This window comes from Drosophila sechellia, chromosome 2L (assembly GCF_004382195.2).
Source record: "Drosophila sechellia strain sech25 chromosome 2L, ASM438219v1, whole genome shotgun sequence".
Classification (NCBI taxonomy): domain Eukaryota; kingdom Metazoa; phylum Arthropoda; class Insecta; order Diptera; family Drosophilidae; genus Drosophila; species Drosophila sechellia.
In genome coordinates this window covers 22,210,953-22,220,923 of record NC_045949.1, presented here as the reverse complement: position 1 = coordinate 22,220,923, position 9,971 = coordinate 22,210,953, and the positions used below count along the sequence as shown (strand labels likewise).

Genomic DNA, 9,971 nt, shown 5'->3' with positions numbered 1-9,971 from the left:
TTGACTTGAGATTGAGTTGAGTTGGTGACGAGCTAGATGACAACTTGAAAATATTGATAATGAAGGACCTCATCCAAACACAAGAGACATCGTTCTGTAAGCACACATACATACACACTTCAGAATAAAGGCAATTCAAATAGCCAAATGACCGAATATACTGTTACGAGTAATATTTATATACATATGTGATGAACCAAAGAGCTTTTATAGTTCCCGAGATCTCGACGTTCATTCGGACGGTCGAACAGACTAATAAGCATGATGCAAAATGCATACATCTCATTAACTTTTACTTTTACTGATATTAGTTACATGCCGAAGTCTAATTTCATTTAGAAGTTAGATTTAGATTTTCCCGCAGTTCTTTTTTACGAACTTCAGTGTCGCAGTGTCGTCCCGGCAAGTCGCATGGCCTGCTGCGACGCATGAGAAATTACAAAGTTACTGCCTCGCTCGCCTCCAGTTGTCAAACCCTTGAAGGATCTTTGTTATCTGCTCCAGTGCCCATGCGGGCGGGGCGGGAGATGTTCTGAGGACAAGGCGACATTTGGTTTGACGAAGACGCCGAGGAGCAACAAAGACGTCGCTAAGTGGACAGCCAAGGTTAAAGGATTTGTGATAAATGAAAAGCCAGTGGCGTATGAAAGCGAGGTCCTATACTACTGTGTGCTCCGCACAGTCGCATCCGAGCCATGTCCATTGTCGCAGACATGCGGCTGACAACTTTGTCAAAGCTGAAATATTCATCTAACTTTGATGTGCTCCTCAAGCGATTACCCCAAACTGTGCGAAGGGAGGCCACTATAATTAATATTTCGGGGTAAGCTGTTAAAATCTTAGATTTATTGGTAGAAAAAAAATTATACAATTATAGTTCTAGCTGAACTATTTCCGAATTTCAACTGCCCATGAAAGTCATCAATGCGTTTAAATTATAGGCAGTCCAAAAAAACGTAATATTAGCTATTATCCTCTAAATATTTAATATAAAAAATGTGTGCATTAACTTGTTAATTATAAACAGAAAATATTCACTAGCTCTTAAAAAAATTAAACATGACAAAACGCTTTCACGCCAAAAAGGGTATAATATTTTCGTTTTCTTTTTTGGCGGCGAGATGGTCGACCCTTCACAAAAGATGTCTGAAGTGCTGTCGAATCCTTCAAGTGTGTCTGTGACACACGATATAATATTCCGGTTACACATCAACATCTCCCATTGTCCTTTCTTCCTTTTCCTTCTTGCTCATTGTATAAAATGATTTTCCTTTGCAGGGGGTAGATTTGTACGCTTTAGTTCATTAGACAATATTCGGCCTCGTCGGCGGGTGTTTTTAATTTCTGATTGAACTTTTCTGTCGACGGTACCAAGACACCATTCACCTCACCTCAGAGTCTGTCTGGGAAACAATTGCTTGAATGAAAATTCAGCAAAACAGATGTGTTTTTCCCTTTCTGCAGCTTGGCAATTGTCAATCCGTATTTTGTGCCCGAAAACCCACAAGATGTGTGGGTCTGACTACACTTCCACCGCCAACCTTACTAAAGAGAAATTAGTCTACAGCCCTGCTACTTTATGCAAATAAGTTCAATCACCTCTCGCCAATCAGACAAACTCGGACTCCAACTTCGCCTCCGACTCAAACCTTGACATCAGCAGTGGCTGCTCGTCAATTTTCGTTCGAGGCACTTTCAATTTATTTTCCTGCCATCCACCACTCTTTTAGTTACCCTTTTGCCGCTGTCACACTCTGCAAACATCCTTCTGATGGCGTCCAGCTTGAGTGGCGTTCCCTCGGTAGTGTCCGTGGAGGAGAAACGCAGGAGCCCCGAAGGATTTTCAATCGAATCTGTCAAATATCAGGAGAACCTTCAATCAAACCAAAAGCTCGGCGTCTCATTTTTCCTTTGATGCCACCATCAGGATCACGACGACGATGTGAAGGAAGATAGTGTTGTTTTGATGGCATATGATGAAATCACCTCTCACCCAACTCCTTCGGGGTGACAATGAAAATGTCTGACAAGTAGCGCAAGCACACATTGTGTCCGAACGGGAAGTATAAATCATGGATGACCACCTCCTGGATTGGAACAACGTCGGACCACAATACGTATACGTATGTATATTACACGTACAATTTACTTTTCTTGTTTATTTCACGGTAGCGCTGAAAAAGAAGTGTTTAGTAAGTTTTTGATTATTAATAAACAATTAAGTCACGGGTCCATAAGACATTAGTAGCCGACAGTAGCATACAGTTGAACTAATAGTGTTGGTATACCATTCTTTTAGTTACCTTTCAATTTTGCTTATGATCGAACATATACCGCAGATTTTCATTTGTTCGTGTATACATATTAGTCGGCACTCCTGTGTGCAAAAAGAGTTTATTAACAGTTTCCAGAGAAATTAAAATTTCATTACTAAGTAAGAATTAAGCCGATGAAAAACAAATCTTTTCAAAGTAACTTGGGCCAACCTTTATTTGTAAAAACTATATTTATGAGAATGTTCTGCTTATGTTTGGCCACGCCCTTTAAATGCATGCAAACCTCCCAAAACTGTCACGCCCACACTTTTGGAACTGTTTTAAATTTTAATTTCTGTTTTGCCAATTTCCATCAATATACCAGAAAAGTGAAGTTCTTCACTCCTACTAGCTGAGTAACGGGTATCAGATAGTCGAGGGACATGACTATAGCGTCTTCTCTCGTTTAATTTCTTCCCTCGAATTGAATATACAAATTTTGACTTTCTTGATTAAAATTGCATACCACATACCACTACAGTGCACTGTTGGTTGCGATTTTTATTGTTGATATTATTATCGTCACACGTCGCTCCCTAATTGATTTTCCTTGTCGCCTGCCTTGCGGTCTGCGGCGCCTATCGTCGACCAATCTGAATGATTGGCCTGAGGCAGTTGGCAACGAAAATGTTGTGCGAAGTCTGCCAATTGCGTGAAATGGCTGCATTTGGAAATATCATTGCGATCACTGGGTCCGGCTAGCTGTTCCCAACTTGTTTGGATTTGACATTTTGTCACTTAATTTGTTGCCAGATCTGCTGCTGCGGCCACAGGTTGTCTTTTGGCTTGCGGTCCCAGCAAATTGCAGGCGATTGCAGATAGGGCTAGCCTTAATTGGACTTAACGGAAACTGCAGACGGCTGAAGACCCCACTCCCAGTTGGTGGGGCATGCAACAATGTCTCAGACGCCAGGCTATGCCAGCCTGATCTTTGGTGCCGTGTCGTTGCGAACTTTGCTGCGGTGCTTGACTGTGGCTTGGCCGTAGGCCAACTGATTCTGAGAACAGATCAGTCTTTGACGTGCACATCGCCAGAAACAGATCGTGGGAAAGGAAGCGTGCGTTAGTGACGGCACGATTCGGTATAACACCTACCATCCTGTAGGATCGATTACGTACCGTCGAAAAAAGAAATTTGATTAAAAACATGATTAGTGAAGGTAAAACCTACTCTGAAATTGGACGCATTGTCGGTTGTTCAAACGAAATGATTCGCAACGCACTACCGTTTGTCGATAAGAACGAAACACGTGGAAGAAAGCCCTCAATGTCCAACGTGGAGATCAAGCGCTTGGTTCGGCAAAGCAAGAAGGAGCCTTTTAAGCCGGCGACGGAACTGAAGAAGGAGCTTCAGATAGCTGCAAGCGTGGAAACAGTTCGCAAACGGTTAAGACAATACAACCTTAATGTATGCAGTCCCAGAAAAGTCCCGCTTTTGACTGTGAATCATGTGGCAAAGCGAATCGAGTATGCCATGATAACCAAGGCATGGCCTGTGGAGAAGTGGCGCAACATTTTGTGGTCAGATGAGAGCTAAATTGTGTTGTTTGGTGAGAAAGGCCTTAAGGTCTTATGTTCGGCTGACCACGAACTGAATATAATCCTCGCTTCACCTTTAAGATGGTAAAGCACGGGGGATCAAGATCCGATCCATTGGATTCAAGGCATCATAGATCAGCACATTTACACAGATATCCTGGAAAATGTGATGGCACTATATGCCGAGGATGAAATGCCGTTTTTTTTGGACATTTCAACAGGATAACGACCCAAAACACACGAGCAAGAGAGCTCGAAAGTGGTTTGAGCAGAAATCGATCCGAGTAATGAAGTGGCCTGCTCAGTCACCCGACTTGAATCCAATCGAAAAACTTTGGGGTGTGGTCAAGGATTCATGGAGCAAAATTCCTCAAAAACGGTGCCAGGACTTGGTGGACTCCATGCCAAGACAATGCGCAGCTGTCATTGCCAACAAAGGTCACGTACCAAATATTAAGATTCTTTAAACATAGTTCTTAAGATATAATCCATTAATCCTTTTCTAATTTTTTTATTTAGTTTTAGCAAACTATGAGAAACAGTGCTATTTTTGTTATCCATATATCCATTAGATCATTTACTAATTTTGTTATTTCGATTGAAAATCATTGTAGTATTTAAGTTTAGTGAGTAAAATGATGAAAAAGTGTCAGGAAATACAGAAACGCTGGGTCAAATATGGTGCTATTATTGTTACCGCAACTGTATGTGTATTATAGAAGATTTAGATATAGATGGCGATTTGAAATATAAATATTTTCAACAAGCTTGTCATACAAATTCATTTTCCTTCCGCTTTGATTGATTTTTTCCTTAAGCTTGGAAATCTGAAACCTCTCAAGAAGACGATGGTCGCCGCTTTATCGAAACACCTGCGCCTTTTTTCACGTTGCTGCCGCCAAAATACGTTTATGAATGATGTCCACATATGCGCAGACATGCATATGGCGAAAGGAGTATAAAGACAGATGGCGCGCTGTCGTTGGTTCGTCGCTCCCAGCGTTGCACATTTTTCAGAAGGCTTGAAAAATCCCTGCCCCCAAGAAGTGGCAAACTAATGCGACCTAAACTAGCAGGGAGCCGAAAAGACCTTCGGTGACTTTGGTTCGACTGCCGCTCCACCCGACACATCTATCATCTATTATAGATTAATTCATCTGCGTCACAGGGACCAGTAGCTGTCCTGTGTGGTCCACAATATTTATGAATAAATTGGATTTTCGACGGCGTCGACTACTTTGAATGGTTTCTTTATCCAACTATGGAAACTTTTTATTTTACTTTACATACAACGTATGTATAGGCAGTGAAATGGTTAATTGGATTCAATCGAGCTCTTTTACTACCTTACCCAAACAATATTATAATGGTAATGCCCAAAATCTGTTTTCCTTCATATACCATTTAATGTAACAGGTTGAAGAAAGTGTTTTCGATCCGATAAAATATATTCTTGATCAGGATCAGGACCAGCAGAGTCAATCTGGACATGTCCACCTGTCCGTCCGTATGAACGTCCAGTTCTCGGGAACCATACACTGCCTAGGTTTTTTTTATTTGTCATGTAAATTTGCCAAACACACCAAAATATGTCATGCCAAAACTTTTGAAATATGTTTTGATTTATTCCGTAATCTGAATTCCTTAGATTTTATAATTTTAAAAATCTCAGCGTTCAGAAAAGGCCTTTCTGGTCCCCCAATTCTCGTACAATACAATCTTTTGAAATTCAGCCATTATTGAAGTCGAAATAGACATCAAAGTGCCTTTAATTGCACTACCAAAACGACTTCGAAGCTTTCGATCTACTACCACTCTTAAGACATTTCTAAAAAACTCGCAGATGCAAGTTTTGTTAGAAGTCTCTCACATAATCATAAAACGACTTGGCGGGAAAGGAAATGAAGCTGGCCAGAGGAAATTTTCCGGACAGATTTATGCACTCGAGAAAGCTTTGGCTCCACCACCAGGCACGGCTCCTAGCTCCATTCCAGTAGTTCCTCCGTTTCTGTGCCTGGTCTGGGTTATTACACAGTTAAAATGTGACGGCAGCGCAATCGCTTGGATTTAGTTGCAATTATTTTTAATGTTGTTTACTTACACTTCAATTGATGATGCCGATAACTGTTTCAAAAACTTTTCGTTCCAAATCGAAGAGTTCTCCCTAATGGCTGACCTAAAATAAGCTTGTAAAAATTGCTTTTGGGAAAACTGTCTAGGATTCGGCTGAACGCATTTTATGGAAATCTTACATTTACCTTTATATATGTATATATAATATAAATATGTATATATGTATATTTAATATAAAATGTATAAATGTATTGTTAAATATTTAATCGGAATATCATTTGCTTGAATATCTCGGCCAGAAACTTTAATGATCTGATTACTACGAAATTACTCGAAATTTAAATAGCACCTCTAAAGAAATGGCAAATAAACACTTGCATATTACGGATTTTATATCTTATATTACATATGTATATAATTGAAACTATAAAGTCGTAGAAAGTTTGACCGATAAGCATTTTCTAAAATGAAGTTTACAATTTCTCACTTTATTTTCCCTTTTGATTATTTCTATTTTTTATTGATATGACATCTCTTAAGGGATATTTATACCTGTTGTAAGGCAGCAAGCAAACAACACAAACGTATTTAATATGCAATTATTTCTAACGTTTTTAAGCTTATTTCAAATCTAGAATTTTATGGAACCCATGGTCGGTCATCAGTCTAATGTAGATTGTTTCCAGCCACTCTCCTCATCTAGTTTGACTTGGAGGACGTGCTATATATGGGGCGGTACGTGCGAATTGCTTGGCCAAATGTTGCCGGCGGACGTTGGGCGTTGGAATGAGGATTACTAAAAGCTTTATCTCTGGCTGAAGATGTGATTCTCATAGCTGCATTTTTGGAAAACCTTTCTCACCAGATTCTCCATTTCGGAACCGCCAAAGGGGTAGCGTAACTGGGTATCAATTTTACAAAAGAAAACGTCTGGGATTTTTAAACTTAAAACCACATCCTTATAAAAAATTGTTTTGAAAAATGCACGATTGAAGTGTAAGCATCGTCAGCAGTAACAAACACAAAATATCGATAAATTCGATTTCCTTAGATCAAACAAGATAAAACACCTTCTCAAAGAAATAACAAGAGGGAATAATATTGCCGAGTTCCCCGACTATCAGATAATCTGTTACTCAGAAAAAAAAAATTTTAAAATTGTTCAAAAGTGTGGGCGTGACCGGCCGACGATTTTAGGGCGTTAGAGAGGGCGTGGAAAATAGTTTTTTGGCAAAAAAAAACTAATTAAATTATGAAAAAATTCTTCAAAAATGTGGGCGTGGCAATTTTGGACGGTTTTAGAGCGTTGAGTGAGCGTGGAAAAAAGTTTTTTTTGAAAATCGATAGAAACTTACAAGACTAATGAAAATGTGAATAAATATCAACACATTTTTCAAAAGTGTGGGCGTTGCAGTTTTGTGCGGTTTGTGGTCGTTAGAGTGGGCGTGGAAACATAGGTCAACTAACTTGCGCTGCGTCTTTGTCTTTAGAATCTGTATGCTGACCTCCTACCTTTTATAGTTCCTGAGATCTCGACGTTCATACGCACAGACGGACACTCGATTTCATTAAAAGGTGTTCGCTCTCGCATTCTAATACCTTTTAAGGAAGTGAGCAAGAAATTTCCAAATTTATCTGGCATGGATGTGCCATGTTAAAAAGTAAAAAGTAATTGGGTTAAACAGAATAATACTTAACACATCAAGTTTTTTGGCACATCGGTTGAAATTAAAAAGACTTATGAACATGCCTGTTAAATAGTTTTCAACGAATCTAGTATACCCTTAAACTTTACGAGTAACGGGTATAATTAATAGTACGAGAAACTGTATTTCGCAATAATTTTTCTTGGTGTATCCCACTTCCCCAGGGCTGGCAAGTTATGTCGCACGCGTCAAATGAATGTTTCATGTCCGGTAGAGTGGCGCAAAGGACGTGCGTCAGGCCTCATCTGCTCCAGGTCCTTTGACATTTGATTAGTTTTTGCTTTTCTGCGGGGTACTTGTCGAAAATCGGTTATTGACAAGGCCGCGGAAGACATTAGGGGAATGTTATTCTTTTATCTGGCTTTCACTTTGATGGGTGATTTCGTATTTTTTTACTAGGCAAAGCGTTTTATACAACTAATATATTAGGTCCCATTTACACTTGATTCAACAAGTTGATTTTTTCCCGTCTCGGACTTTTTTTGTAAGCCAACTCTGATTCCCACTACGAAATCGAGAGCAAGCCAAGGTGACTGCGTATCGTGGCAGCTCGAGGGATCTATGTTGCACACATCAGATGTCGCATGCATAAACAAGGTAAGGGTATGATCGGAGCTTATGTCCTGACCCCGTTCCCCATCCCCCATCAGTTTCCACGGTTCTCATAGACAAACTTTGTTTGTGCAATCCAGAAATGATTTGTGCAGTTCGTGCGCCTGGCGCCTGGCCTGAACCGAATTGCCACTGGGTCCCGAGATGAGAGGAGCTTTTCTGATAAACGTTCGTTCTTTGGCTAAGTTGGTCCTGCTTGTTTCTCACCTGTCGTCCACCCCTTCGTAGAAGGAGTGCTGGGTGCCCCAGCGGCATCATTGCCCATGAAAAATATGGCAAAACGGTGCCGGTAATTTGTGCAAATTATGTGTTGCCAAATCGCTGGTAAGGCCTTGCTGCTCCCATGTAGGAAAATTCGTGCACGTGCTAATGGCCAGCGAAGTCGGTGAAGTGCCAGGAGTTCTTCAAATCAAGTTCCATTGCAAAAGAAATCTCGTCAGCTGGCCGCGGACCATTAGCATTTTGGTTGGGAATTTACGTTTCAAGTGCGTGATCTTATCGGCATGCTGTTGCCATCATCAACTGGCTGCCAAAATTTTGGAAAGGAGATCAGATAATGCGTAGTGCAAACCCAAATTTATATTCATTCAAGTTTTCAAATGATTATCGGGACATCGGGTGCTATACAAGCTAGAAGAATTGAATCGAACAGTTTAATTTTGTTAGTAAGCTAACAATGTTTACTTTTAAATATTTTCATAGTAATAGTTTTTTTTGACAGATTATTTGGTACGAATAAAGTTATTGATTAATTTCCTTTAACAGGTAAAACAAGAGAAAATGCTATAGTCGATTTTCCAGACCATCAGGTACCCGTTATTCAGCTAGTGGTAATGGTAACGCGAAACTTAATAATTTTTCTGGGATACCGACAGATATTGGTGAATAAAATGAGACCATATATGTGTGATCGAAAACGCTTTCTACCTTTTCAACAAATCTAGTACGAGTTTTCTTCTACGAGTTACGGGATGAGAACCATCTTTCTCATCGGGAAATAACAAACCCCTAATAGCGATATGGTGTCAATATCGTAATATGTTTCCATTTTAACCAGGTGAAATCGGTGCCAATGTTGCGATGGCGGCACATCGATTGCTAAACGTCAGAGTAAAAATGTATTACTCCAATAACTTTACCGTTATGAGGACTTAATTTATGAGCCGCACCAGCATCGAGGACGGCAAAAGCGCCACTGACAACGCAACAACAAATGCAAAAAGCAACTGCTGCACTTTTTGCTGCCACGTCCAGGACCTCGCAGTCCGAGTCAGTGTCCTGTACCCGTGTCGCTGTGAGTGTGTCTCTGGGCTTGTGTGTGATAATGTCCTGTTTAAATGCAATAATTTCAACTGCAATTTTCCGCGGCCATAACAGGACACCGCCCAAGCCCGTAGACCTTCCCTCCCTCAGTCCCGAATCCCAGCCGTAGCCCTGCTAAAACTCTTCCCTTTGTGGCCATTCCTCCACGGTCGTCGGACTGTCAGGACGTGTGACGACCAAATGACTGCCAGCTTGCATTTATTTATTGCTGACTGACGTGGCCCTGGTTCACGTGTTGTGCATTTACCAGTGCTGTCTCTTTGGCTTCCAGGCATCTTTTTTGTAAATATGTATATGTATTTATTTTCATATGTATATTGGGCACATTGAACTTGGGACCTAGCTAAGTGGTAACAAAACATTAAAACATTTATTGTATACTTATGCTGTTAGTGAGTCTTAT

The 9,971-nt window shown here is 40.4% G+C and overlaps 1 long non-coding RNA gene across 1 annotated transcript; it reads right to left on the bottom strand.

Moving 5' to 3' along the window:
* Window positions 1–856: 856 nt before the first annotated feature.
* LOC116803600 lies at window positions 857–9,453 on the bottom strand. The gene is made up of 3 exons (XR_004363679.1): window positions 9,385–9,453; window positions 2,304–2,377; window positions 857–2,174 (listed from the first exon to the last, which is right to left on the bottom strand). It is a non-coding gene; the product is annotated as an uncharacterized LOC116803600 (long non-coding RNA).
* Between the last annotated feature and the right edge of the window lie 518 nt (window positions 9,454–9,971).